This window comes from Anas platyrhynchos, chromosome 2, assembly GCF_047663525.1.
Source record: "Anas platyrhynchos isolate ZD024472 breed Pekin duck chromosome 2, IASCAAS_PekinDuck_T2T, whole genome shotgun sequence".
In the NCBI taxonomy this organism is placed as follows: domain Eukaryota; kingdom Metazoa; phylum Chordata; class Aves; order Anseriformes; family Anatidae; genus Anas; species Anas platyrhynchos.
Genome location: NC_092588.1, coordinates 152,756,635 through 152,768,679, shown reverse-complemented (window position 1 = coordinate 152,768,679; position 12,045 = coordinate 152,756,635). Strand labels below are relative to the sequence as shown.

Below are 12,045 nucleotides of genomic sequence, written 5' to 3'. Positions count from 1 at the left end.
GGCTACCAAAGGCTGCTGTGGAAAGAAAAAATATATATTCTCCAGTTTACCCTCTTGCTTCCAACCCCTGGTCCCTAGAACACAGATTTTTAAAGCATCTTTCTGCTCAATGCACAAAATAAAGCAGCTGGCTGCCCAGAAGGCCTCACCCAAGACAAAACAGTAACAGTCCTTCAGTTAATCTGGCTCCCTGGCTCCACCAGACACCAAGGAATCCAGAACCTCCCAGGCTTCTGGGAAGGGAGCTGATGTCCTAAAATGCCGTAGGTCAAATCATTTAATGCTTTTTTTGCTCTCCTCGATCTATAGCTGCTGGGGACCTGCTAGTCCTCAGCCTGACGGGGATTGCTGATGCTTGGGTAGCAGCGCTGGCTGGCAGGATGCTGTCACCGCTAGGATTGCGCTGCTCCTTCTTTGCACAGCCAAATGAAATCACCTCCCAGGCTGCATTCCAGAAAAGGTTAGGAACTGAAATTGCCCCTTTGTACAAAAAGGGTGGGGGCACAAAAAAAAAAAAAAAAAAAAAGCAAACAGGAATGTGCGTTTATGTCGTTGTGGTTCTTTGCTTGTTTTCGTTTAGCTCAACACTTTTCGGTGTGCTGGAAGCAGAGAAATAGCCTTGAGCTAACGCCTGCAGATTAAAATGTAAGGCTGATCACTATCAAAAATGTGTGACCTTTGTGACCTGCAACAAAGCTCTGAGTAATCATCGCAAGTGGCAATATGCAAATGAAAGAGTTAAACATCTTTAAGCCATCAGGATGACATTGCCAGGTAGAGCACCCAAATCTTAAGTTCCTCTACAGCTCTGACAGCTCAAAGTCTTTACTTTGCATAGTCTACACTGGCTTTCTTCTCAGGGCTGGGTTTCACTGTTACATGACATGAGATGATGATGACAGTGTACCACTAACACTCTCCACATTCCTTTGCTGTTAGCAGCAACTACTCTTGCCACTTCAATCCTGTGTCTGAGATAATCATATATCTCTATTACCAGAAAATGAGAAAATCTTTCAACCTGTGTACACTGACTTCCCACTACTCCTTATCTCCCTTTCCTGTAGGTCAGGGACATCTTATTATTGCCACTGAGGAGCTGAGGAAGGGAGGCCCAGTGAGCAGTGATTGGTACAAGAGGGTTGGTGGTCTAAGAAGAAACTGAGCATGCATCTACCAGAGATGCTGGTTGGAAGCCAAACCCGATGACCATGTTTGAACCAAATAGAACTAAATTCAATAAAGGCCCTCTGCAGCACTCAGCACGATGTTATTTATGCCTTGAAATAGCATATCTGTTCCCCAGATCTTCCTATCCAATTATTTAAAGGCTTGGTCCAACGGAGATAACATACAGAATCCGACTGTCAAAGATCTGCTGCCAGCTGCAGTCACCTGCAGGGACTGGGAAGAAAGACACATCTGATGATAGCATCAAGACTTTGGCTGAGACAGTCAAGCTTCATAAAGCTGTCATTGTTTCAAAAGGGATGCCTGCTCCTTCTGCATCAAGATGGAACCAGCGATGATCCATCCCCTGGATTTTACCCAAGGAAAGGCCAAAGAGAGACGTGAAAAACAAAGGAAATGAGCAGACCGCTGCTGCCTGCCTCTGCCCCCAACCACAACCCACACATACTCAGTTTGTTGTTTTGGCAAGGAGAGCAGGCACCGAATAAGCGAGAAGAGCTGAAACTGGCAGAGCAGTCAGAAAAGTATTTAGAGGTTGTTTATGTATGAATGATTGCAGGGTGCGAAGGGCAGACATCTTCTATTTGGATACATCAGGTAAAGCCCTGGGGGCAGCGCTGAAAACAGAGCCCTTTGCAATCAGATGAGTAACATGATCCTGGCCTGCTTTCTCTTCTTCCTCTGTGCCGATTCCAAGTTCTAGTCAAGCTTTGCCTTGGAGTCCTATTGAACATTAAATTTGCAGGCATTTGTTAAATCCTGCTATAGCCCAGAGGATGCCTACTACTTTAATCCCCTTTGTTAACAACTCTCAATTTTTCTGTGTTGTAGCCAAGATTCGCTTGCTGACTCCCTCTTGAGAGGCCCTGGAATATTTATATGGTCTACTTACCTCCTTCTGAAGTACTGCTATTCAACCTCCTATAAAGGAGGAACAAGCCCTTCACTAGGAATATAGACATGACTCCGCCAGCTATGCCAATCATATTCAAATCCTGAGTAGTAAACAAGAAAACAGCCCAAACACAATGCCCATTTTCCACTAATTAACTAATAATCTGACTGAGAACTCACCGTTATTTGACATGTCAGATGTCGCGCTGTTCCCTTTATTGTGAGGACTGAAGGACTGAACCCTTTGTAGACACAGCCACTGTGGGGCAGTCACACATAAGCATTCGCCAATGCACACGTGTGCTTTGCATCTCCCTGGGTGCTGCTGAGGCTGGTTAAGTCTTGTTACCCTCTGCCTACAGACGAGGGGCAAATGCAAGGGTTACGTGGTGACATCCTCTGCTGTAAGCAGATTTCACCAACTTGACTTAGCGACTTGGGAACAATTACAATTTTTGAAGGTAAGGTTGAAATAACACAGCACCAAAACTGCTTTTCATAGTTTATGTGTCTATTCTGAGAGATGTTGTCAACAACTCATAGCTTGAGGATGTTTGAACTTAGTTGCACACGGTGCCAAATTATATGTTCTCAGGAGGATCACGCCTACATGCAAACAGGCAAGTTGCTATTTGCTTTTGCCATTTTCCCAGAGGAAACGATGGTGCCAGACAAGTGTGAGCAGACCAACCTCATATAGTATGTGAGGCTTTGTGGTTTCAAACTCTGGAAGTAGAAATGACAAGTACTCCCACTACACCTCGTGTAATTTCCCAGGGAAGCAGAACAGTGACTCTAATTGAGGAGAGCAGGAGATCCCCCTCCCAGATCAAGTCTCTGGGCTCAGGTACACAAGAACTTTCTAAATGTAAACCAAGGTTTTGTGAGAATTTCTCACTGTTCCACATTGCCCTGGATTCCTCGAGCATTTGTACTCAGCCTAAAGGTAGATTTGGCCCAGAGCTGAAGAATGGAGATTGCAACTGATAGTAGAAGAGATAACTACTGGAGCTCATAACCATCACCTAGAGACACAAGTAAACTGAAAGTATACAGTAGCTATTTTTTTCTGAGTTGGGATTCTTGCCATCAAAATGAAGCCAAGGAGATCATTAAACCTGGCTTTGGTAAAACACAGAAAATTCTACCTACTTACTTGCTAAAACCAGGAAATCAGATGCTACAGCCACTGCTGAGGATCAATTTTAAGCCAGATCTCTGACATTAAGCACTACTGTGCCACTGTGTACTGCGGCAGTCTTTGTCTTGTCTGACATTCATTATTTGATGGACCAAGGTTTCCTGAGTTTAAATATATTCAATAATGAATATCAGCTTTATTTAATACAACTTAGTCACAGAGCAAGAAAAGAACCTATTTTAGTTTTCAGTTTATCTTTGTCATATATAATGCAAGAATTTTCTGAACCCTTTCTTTGCCCTCTAAACATAGATCCCATGAAACAAAACCTTTAGTTCAATCAGAATTTGCATTTCTTGCTAGACTTCCAGATGAATTGGCTTACCATGTCAAATAAGCAGATGAAATAGATTCACTTAATGAGCCCGGATAAGAGAGGGAATGAAGGAAGAGGAAAAAGTAAAACTAGCCTCACAATAATTAGCTAGGCTGTTTCATTCTTCTTTCTGTAAGTGCCAAGGTATGAGAAGTAGGCATTGAAAGGTAACTGATAAGCCACCCAGGGGTTACTCAGTCTGAAGATAACACAACAGACTATACTAGAGAGAGAGAGCCTTATATATACAAGCCTGAATGTCAGAAGCAGCCTGGACGTGACAGTACAGAGCTTTCTGAAGGCTAATTGATGCTCATTCAGAGCAGGGTGAAGACAACCCGAGACAGTACACGTAGCGTGCCTCCTCATTCAGAGCACCAGGGCTTTTAAAGACCATACAGCCCTAACTATGAGAATTAGCAGGCTGAATAGCTGCCCTGTTCCTGACTTGCAGTTTTCTCCCAGGTTAATGTGACAGATGGGTGCTGCAACAGGCAGGAATCACATTCAGAATCTGGCTGGGGGAGCATAAAAAATGCTCACAATATGCACGTGTCAACCTCTTATGCTACCAACCTTTGCGTTACACTGGATTTCTAACAGGACATTAAGAAATATTGTTAGTCTCTCACTTTTTTTTTTCCCCTTTATCTTCTTCATGGGGCTTTATGGGATAGAAAGAACTAAACTTTTCTGTTTAGATTTTGTTTTGGTCAGGTTTAGGGAGTAAATTTATTTATTTATTTATTTATTTATTTATTTATTTGATATAAGTACCCACTTGCTCATATAAAGCAATCATACTTGGAAAGAAAATTTCTGAAGATTTTAGCTAAAAAATATTGCGTAGACAGTAAATATCTAACAAACATGGAAAAGGATACTGATTTTTGTTGTTTTGACTAGCATGGAAAGTCACAAAGCATTTAAGACATGCTGGCTAACTTCTGATTTTGGAAGGGAGGAATATATTTGATGTTGCTAACCAACCAGCTTTGCATCACCCTTTGAAAGGTAAAATGATTGCAAAGTTTGATATGGCTATATACAACTGGCTACAAGAAGAGCACATTTGTTTTAAACCCCAGTTTAAACAGATACATTAGGAGGGAATAATCTTAGGAAGATCCCTAAACCCAGTCCCTTTATGACAACTTCGCAGCACTTAATCCGTTTTTGAAATCACTAAATTGCACATCAGAACACGTGGGGCAGTGAACTTCTGCCCAAAAAGTGGTAATAAAACCGACTGGGAGATACATTTCCCAAAAGGAATTCAGGCTATTCAACACATTGCTCACCCTGTGTACTGTTGTGGGGACCCACCTAGTGAACGCATGAAGAATTGCAATCAGAAGAGAAAGAGAATATTGAGCCAAGGAGACAAATAATTGAACAATATAATTTAGAAGCTTGCAAGTGGTGAAACATGTGGCTAGACAAGAGAAACCGCAAATTCCAGCCAAACTACATCTAACCACCATCTGGTATTGCTTTGCAACTCTCAGATAACATGGCTCTATAATATGGTAGAGCAGAAACTTGCATTTAAAAGAAGGGATAATGTATTTCGGCTTAGCTCAAATTGGTACGGTGCCACTGGGCATCTTTGGGACGTATGCTCAGTATTACCCGTCTGAGAACTGACACAAACAGGAGTTGGTCTCTGTAAATTCAGAATGGCTTTACTAAAAGTCACTAGAAGAGATTTCTCTCTCTCTCTCTTTAAATTTTAATCTTGTAATATAAGACAACATTTTACACATAGGTCAAATTTTCAAGGTCTTATTCCTCTGTCCACAAGGACTGGAGGTTTTCATTACAATGAAAGCTGAATTTCTGACCTTATTTCCTTTGGCAGTGAAGGCTATAAGAACAACACGAGTATTGTTTGGTTTACAACATATTTTTACATAATGAAATGCTGCGAATTTTATTACAACCAATACTGATCTGTTCAAAGGGATTTTGCCCTCATTTCCTAAGTGCCCTGTCCTCACTCATCTAATTCACAAGAGAACCAAAACTTTCACAATTGATCAATCTCCAAACTATATCGACATAAAAATCAGCCACCTAGCTAAACCCTGGTATTTTCTCTTAATGATACAAGATGACATGATCTTTTTTCCTTCATAAGGACATACAAAAGGGGCAGAGATTTTATATTCAGAAAATATTGAAAATAGCTTGTGAATGAAACCATCTGCCTTTTTTTTTTTTTTTTGCCATCTCAAGATCCCACAAATGAAAGTTGCAAATATTGAATATCCAGTTACAAATGGCTATGTTATAATGTAGGAATTCCCCTCTAATCTTAATATCACTTGCTTTTGATTCTGTTCTTGTGTATACATTCTTAGTTCCGCACAGTTTATGTGACTTTATTTCCAGAAGGGTCCTGGAAAACCAGCCCCACGGAGCCACTTGCTAGCATCGAGTACGGCCACTTAAGGTTGGTGAAGAGCCATGCCAGTTTAGAGGCAAGAATGGGCTTTTAGTTTATCTCATCCTTATTACAATGTTCTTCTCTCTTCCTTGACAAGACTATTACAAGGAAATCTCCCTCATGCCAACCAGCTTGATCTTAGACCTTGAAAATATTTCATTTCCACTTCTTTCCTGTCCCTTTCTTGTGTTCAGGATACTATTAGGTGCTTATTAGCATTTTCATAACAAGGAATACTTTTACCCTTTGTTGCTTAAATGTCTGCATTTGAATACAAAAAGCTCTACCTGAAAACTAGGGCTTTTGCATGAGAGTGTCCTAGTAGTCAGAACACTGCTATTTGGGGAAACAGGGACTCTATTCATGGTTCTGGACTAAGAAACATCAAGTCACACAGGCCATACCTGCCATCTGCCCACACAGCCACTGCTGTCTCCAAAAAAAAGGGAAATAGGCACCAGAACTGGAACTGCAGTCCTTAGGAGCAGTGATATTTGACCCCAGAGATAGGAACAGAAAGCCTTGCTCCCTACAGCCTTCCTCTTTGGCTTGGCACTTTCTAGTCCTCCTTTCCCCTTGGTGGAAATAGCCCCTTTTCTCCTGTCCCCTCCCTGGTTCTCCTTCCTTTCTCAGCAGCCCCAAGCAAGTAGAAATTGCCGTAGGGAGAAGAAGACAGGAGGTACTGCTGCTTGTGGTAGTAGGTGAGACATGACTGGAAAGGACAGGTCAGGGGGTCCTATAACCCTCAAGGTGGTATGGCAGAAACATCAGGGTGAAGAGGGAGACACCTCTCTGCAGCTCTCCAAAGCCTCTCCAAGCCTTCCTTCCACCTATAGCATCCACAAAATACTGCTGACCTCTTCCAAATTGGGATTTCCATGAGGGATCCCCATCACCACCCCCTTTGTGGCTTCTCTTTGCCTGTCACCCAGCATCCCCTAATTCCTGCTACTGAAAATGTTACCCAAAACTGAGATTCTTCTTATTGCAAATGGCAGCTAGACCCTAAATGGCACTGCTACCAATCCCCCTTCTCCAGCTTCACAGCTTTCTGTAGCTTCCATTTCCCATTTATGCTTTCTTCTCCTCTATCAACACCTCGGATGTTTTATCCTGCTTTGACTGTGTACGTTGTCTGAACAGAACGAAAAGCAGAGCTTTGTAACACCAGGGGGCATCTTGCAGCCTGCACAGAATGTTACATTATCCCCTTGTCCAGTGCAATATCTATCCAGGATAGATTTTAGCAGTACTTATCTTCCATTTTCACCATTTTCCTTAGGCTGTATACTTCTTTCAGAGTTTGACATTTTCAGACAGCGCAATAATGGCTTCCTCCGGTCATTCATTTAATTGCCTACTAATAATCCTTCACTAAAATCATTAACACAAAGGTCGTGTTATTTGCATTAGGGTTTTTTAATAGTCCCCAAAATTATCCTGAGCTTTTAAATATTTTTAAATGATAAAATAATGAGTAAATGTAAAAGGAACTGCTCAGCACTTTGATTCTGCATAGACCAATTAGGACATTCATTTTCTACTTTGTTTTCATCATTTATTGAATTCAGGTTTAAGGCATTACAAAACTTACATTTTAGAAAGACTGCTTTTGGTGGCCCCCCCTAGCACATTCCTCTGTTAAGCCACAAGTCAGTAATGCAATGAAGAGTATGTTGCTGATGGCGATTTTGTTTTGTTTTGTTTTTGTACCGGCACTGTGCCTACAGAGTGTAAGAGAGGTCAGGGGTCCTTGTTTGTAGTGACACATAATTGCCCAGTAAGAAACCGTGTTTGCCCACAAGTGCTTCTCGTCTAAATAGATAAAACAGATACAGGATGCGGGGGAACAATTTTTATCACCATACTGCACATAATAAATGAAGTCATCAAGCAATAAACCCAGACTAATAGAGGGAGCCTTGAGGGACAGTCATGTCTCTAATTCTTGTCTTCTCAGCTGTAAGGATGTGATCTCAGTTTCTCACATATACATAAGATAGGAAACACAACTATCATTAAATTTCTCATATCGTCCTTAGAAAAACAATACAAAGATGAAGTATATTGCTAATATATCTCAGGCTTCTGAAAAAAATAAAAATAATAAAATAAAATAAAGATCTAGCGTGGCAGTTTTCAAATCGTTGTATGGTTTTTCATGAAGATTGTAACATCTTGAAAAGTTTTTAGGAGGGGGATCACACAAAGAGCAGACTAGAATGACAGACTGTGGAGGGAGGCGTGGAAGAAGAAGGGGTACAAGACCAGTTCACCATATCCATCTGTCATTCTGTGATTACAACAGATAGTGAAGTTGCTACAGAGAAGCAGGAACTGCCTCCAGTTGGTTATGAATCAGCATAATTCTGTAAAACCAAAGGAAAAAACAAAGCTAAAATGAAACTATGAATATTACCAGATGATAACCCTTTGCCTGTTACACATACTTCTTTTTATGCTTTTCTCAGTGCTAGGACAGTGAAAGCTCCATCTTTGAGAATGCAGAAAATTAAATTTCAGTATGAAAAGAAAAAAAAGGCTCATCATCCTGTTGTACAACAGGTATGGGGCTCAAGGTTAAGATATTCCTTGGTGAAAGATATTAGGATCATTAGAGCAGCTATGAGGAAGACTTAAAAGATGGCAGCACAGATTTACTACAACTCAGGCCTCAGCATTCTTGTCTCAGTTTGAACTCTGTCTAGCCCCTGTTTATGTGACATACATAAAGGCTTTAGGAAACCTGAATCTTTCTAGTTTATTTACCTATGAAAATTAAATTTTAGACATTTTCATCAAAATAGGAAGACAGAGTGATGCAACGGAGTGAGCAGTGAAGGACTCCATTCTATTTTTCTCTCTCTGGCTGCTCTGCTGGATGACCTCAAATAAACAGCTTCATCTTTCTGTGCTTTAACTTCCACATCTGTAAAAAGAAGAAAGTGAGACCGATCTTCCCTACAAAGAAATTATTTTCCTCTTCTTACCTGGGTGTAAAAGCACAGGTGGAAAGAAACTCCGGGTATGGTTCATTGGGAAAATGCCAATTCAGTTATGAGATTTCTGGGTTTTACTGATTGTTTTCATTCTCAAAACTTTGCAAAATAGTCCAAAATGGAACAGAAATCAGCCCAGGCTGGCCCAGACCCTAAGCTTGTGAAGTGATCTGAGCACAGTTGAGCAATGCTGGACAGAATCTTTAGCCAATTACCTCCCTTTACAGATTCCAAGGAATGTTTTATTTCAGGAAAATGACAGAAAATGTAACATCTTGCTCCCAGCTCTTAGCAGTGAGGACTTCTGAATACCAAAAACAGACAGAATTTTGTAAGCAACACTTCAAAGCTAAAACACAACTTTTCCACAGTTCTGGTAAGACTCTACAGAAAATATCCCAAAAAAGCCAAAGCATGCTGACTTATTTATTAAATAAGCCCAGCCCAACAGGACAGCATTAGTGCTAAAAAATTTGTTATCCCAACTGGAAAATGAGTTATTTTAAGTGCTAGAGACTGTGATAGTCTGCTTCCTCCCCTACATACCCAGCCTGACCTATGATAATCCTGCTCAAGCAATAACCACCGGTGGGAGATGTGATGGATGTGTCTGGTTGTGATGGCTGCATCCGTCTCAAAGTGGATTTGGTGGAGACAGACAACACCACACTAGCCAAAGGCTAATTTGAGCAATGCACCCACCTAACCACAGCTGATGAATGTCCAACTTTGATGAATTATGCCAAATTTGGCAGAAACTAACACCTGCAGCTGGTTTGCAAATATGGCTATTAGTCCATCATCTTATCCCATAAGTAGTGAGCAGCCCAAGAGCCCTTTGAGCTCTCCTGCAGAGCAGAGTGCAGTTTTCTTCTTGAGCAGAGCTGCCTCTCGAGGTTATGCCTGCCACAGAGATCCCTCAACACTGGGAGATTCCTTTCTGCAAGAGACCCTCGGTAACTAATAGCTTGCTAAACTTTGTAAGCTGCACTAAGATCGTATCTTTGATTAACTGTGCACATGTAATCCCTTAGACATACACCACTGACCAAGTCTGCGACTAGGACTGGATCCAGTTGCAGGCTCTTCTAAGCAAGAACTTGGAAAGCAAGAGGGTCCTCTCCGAATTTTGTGATAAACAGGAGGGGCTCCCCAGCACATCTGACTTACTCTGTCTTCAATCCTGGAAATAACCCAGTGTGCCTTGCCATCAACAGAGCTTTGTTAAGGTGCATAAACTTTGTTAAATTACTACTACATAAACTTTGTTAAACCACTACTTCATACCAAATACACCATATTGCTGCTTCTGGCTTCCAAGTGAAGTGTATATCATTTCCACCTGTGATACAGAGTGAGAAGAAAATTCCTTCTGCTTTCCAAGTCATCTATTTATCATTTGGCTTTTCTACTTATTTTTTACTTAATTTCTTTAGCCTGAATCTTAGCCTAAATTCTCCATAGGCAAGTTCTGCTATTCTAGCAAGATCAAACTGTTCTGATTCACAGAAGAGTGTGAAATCTGGCATCAACCAAACTGATTTTGATTTACCTTTGTGAAAAAAATAAATATATATATGTGTGTTTTCAGATACAGGGTTTAATGGCACTACGAATCTAAAGTTTCACATAATCATTATTATCAGTAACATCTGAGTGTCTTAAGAAGGTTTTTCATATGTAATCTCCTGTCTTCTTCCCTAAATCAATACCAGCCAAATCATCTCAGTGGTCTGACTAGCTAAAGAAACCTGAGGAAATAGCATAATAAAAGTCAAGCAAGTTTACCTTCTGGTGCAACCTAACAAAACCTCTAAGTTCTGATACCTAGACTGCAGCATATCCACATAGACACCTTCGTGTGAGTCTCAGTTCCTCCTACAGCCAATAAAGAACTACCCAACGCAGCTAATGAAGTAGAGAGTTACACAGATGCCAAAAAATATACCGATACATTTACTTTAAGGTGATCTGAGTAGCTTGCTGCATCAACTATGAGCAGGGTTCAGCTTGCTAACCAGCAGCTTAGTTGCAGCTACAATGGTCTGAGAAAGAGACCCACGTGAGACTGACAGGTATGACATTTGTTGTTGTTGTTTCTTTTTTAAGGAGACCTGCATCTTCTTGGAACAGGAGCTGGAGGCCAGGTAGGAACCTCTGCAACGCCTAAAATGGAATTAGATGCACGCATTTATGTAACTAAATCCCACATTAGTTCTCTACTGAGTACAAAGGGATCTTAGGCATCTGGCTCACATGGAGACACCTACACACTGAAACCCAAATTTAGGTGTTTTAGTTAATCTGCCAGCTGAACCCACCCCTTTACTTGGAGATTTCCTGAGCTGGCAGCTGCATTAGCATTATGCTTAACGTGCCTCAAAGGACATTTTTTCCATTTCCATTTCTAATCCGCTCAGGAGAACTTTTATACTTTTGACCTCCATGATATACTTGCAGCAATTTACAATTGTAACTCAAGAGCAAACATTCTTTTATTTCTTTTCAATTTATTACCTGAAAATTTCACTCAAGACACCTAGATCTTGTGCCACAGGAAACACAGAATTCACTTTTCAATAACAGAAGATTTTAAACCATTACCATACTCCTTAATAGTCCTTTTCCAGGTTAAATTGTTCTAGTTTATTTCAACTATTTTTAGAGAAGCAGTTCCACAGGTCTGATCAACTTCATGCTTTTTGAAGGAGGCAATTCCATATCTTTAATCAACTTGTCATTTTTCTCTGTACCTTTCTTTGTGCTTTAGGGAGAATTCCTTACAATGTTCAACATGTCCAAGCACTTCAGGTTTTACAACAGTATCCCGTCTTATTCTTTGCTCCTGTCCTAACATACCTAACATCCTCTTAGCCTTTTCACCTACTACAAAGCACAGAACTGATGTTTTCAATAGACTAGCCACAACAGCTCCACAGATTCTTTCCTGCGTGCTACTAATGAATGTAAGGGTATGTGGGATGAACTTGTTCTA

General features: G+C 40.8%; 1 long non-coding RNA gene across 2 annotated transcripts; it reads right to left on the bottom strand.

The window, feature by feature from the left end:
• Positions 1–7,587: 7,587 nt before the first annotated feature.
• LOC106018382 (uncharacterized) lies at positions 7,588–10,223 on the bottom strand. 2 transcript variants are annotated; one of them, XR_002404001.4, is made up of 3 exons: positions 9,597–10,223; positions 8,821–8,980; positions 7,588–8,420 (listed from the first exon to the last, which is right to left on the bottom strand). It is a non-coding gene; the product is annotated as an uncharacterized lncRNA (long non-coding RNA). The 2 variants fall into 2 exon arrangements; XR_001192449.5 differs by having other exon boundaries at positions 9,607–10,220.
• Positions 10,224–12,045: the final 1,822 nt, after the last annotated feature.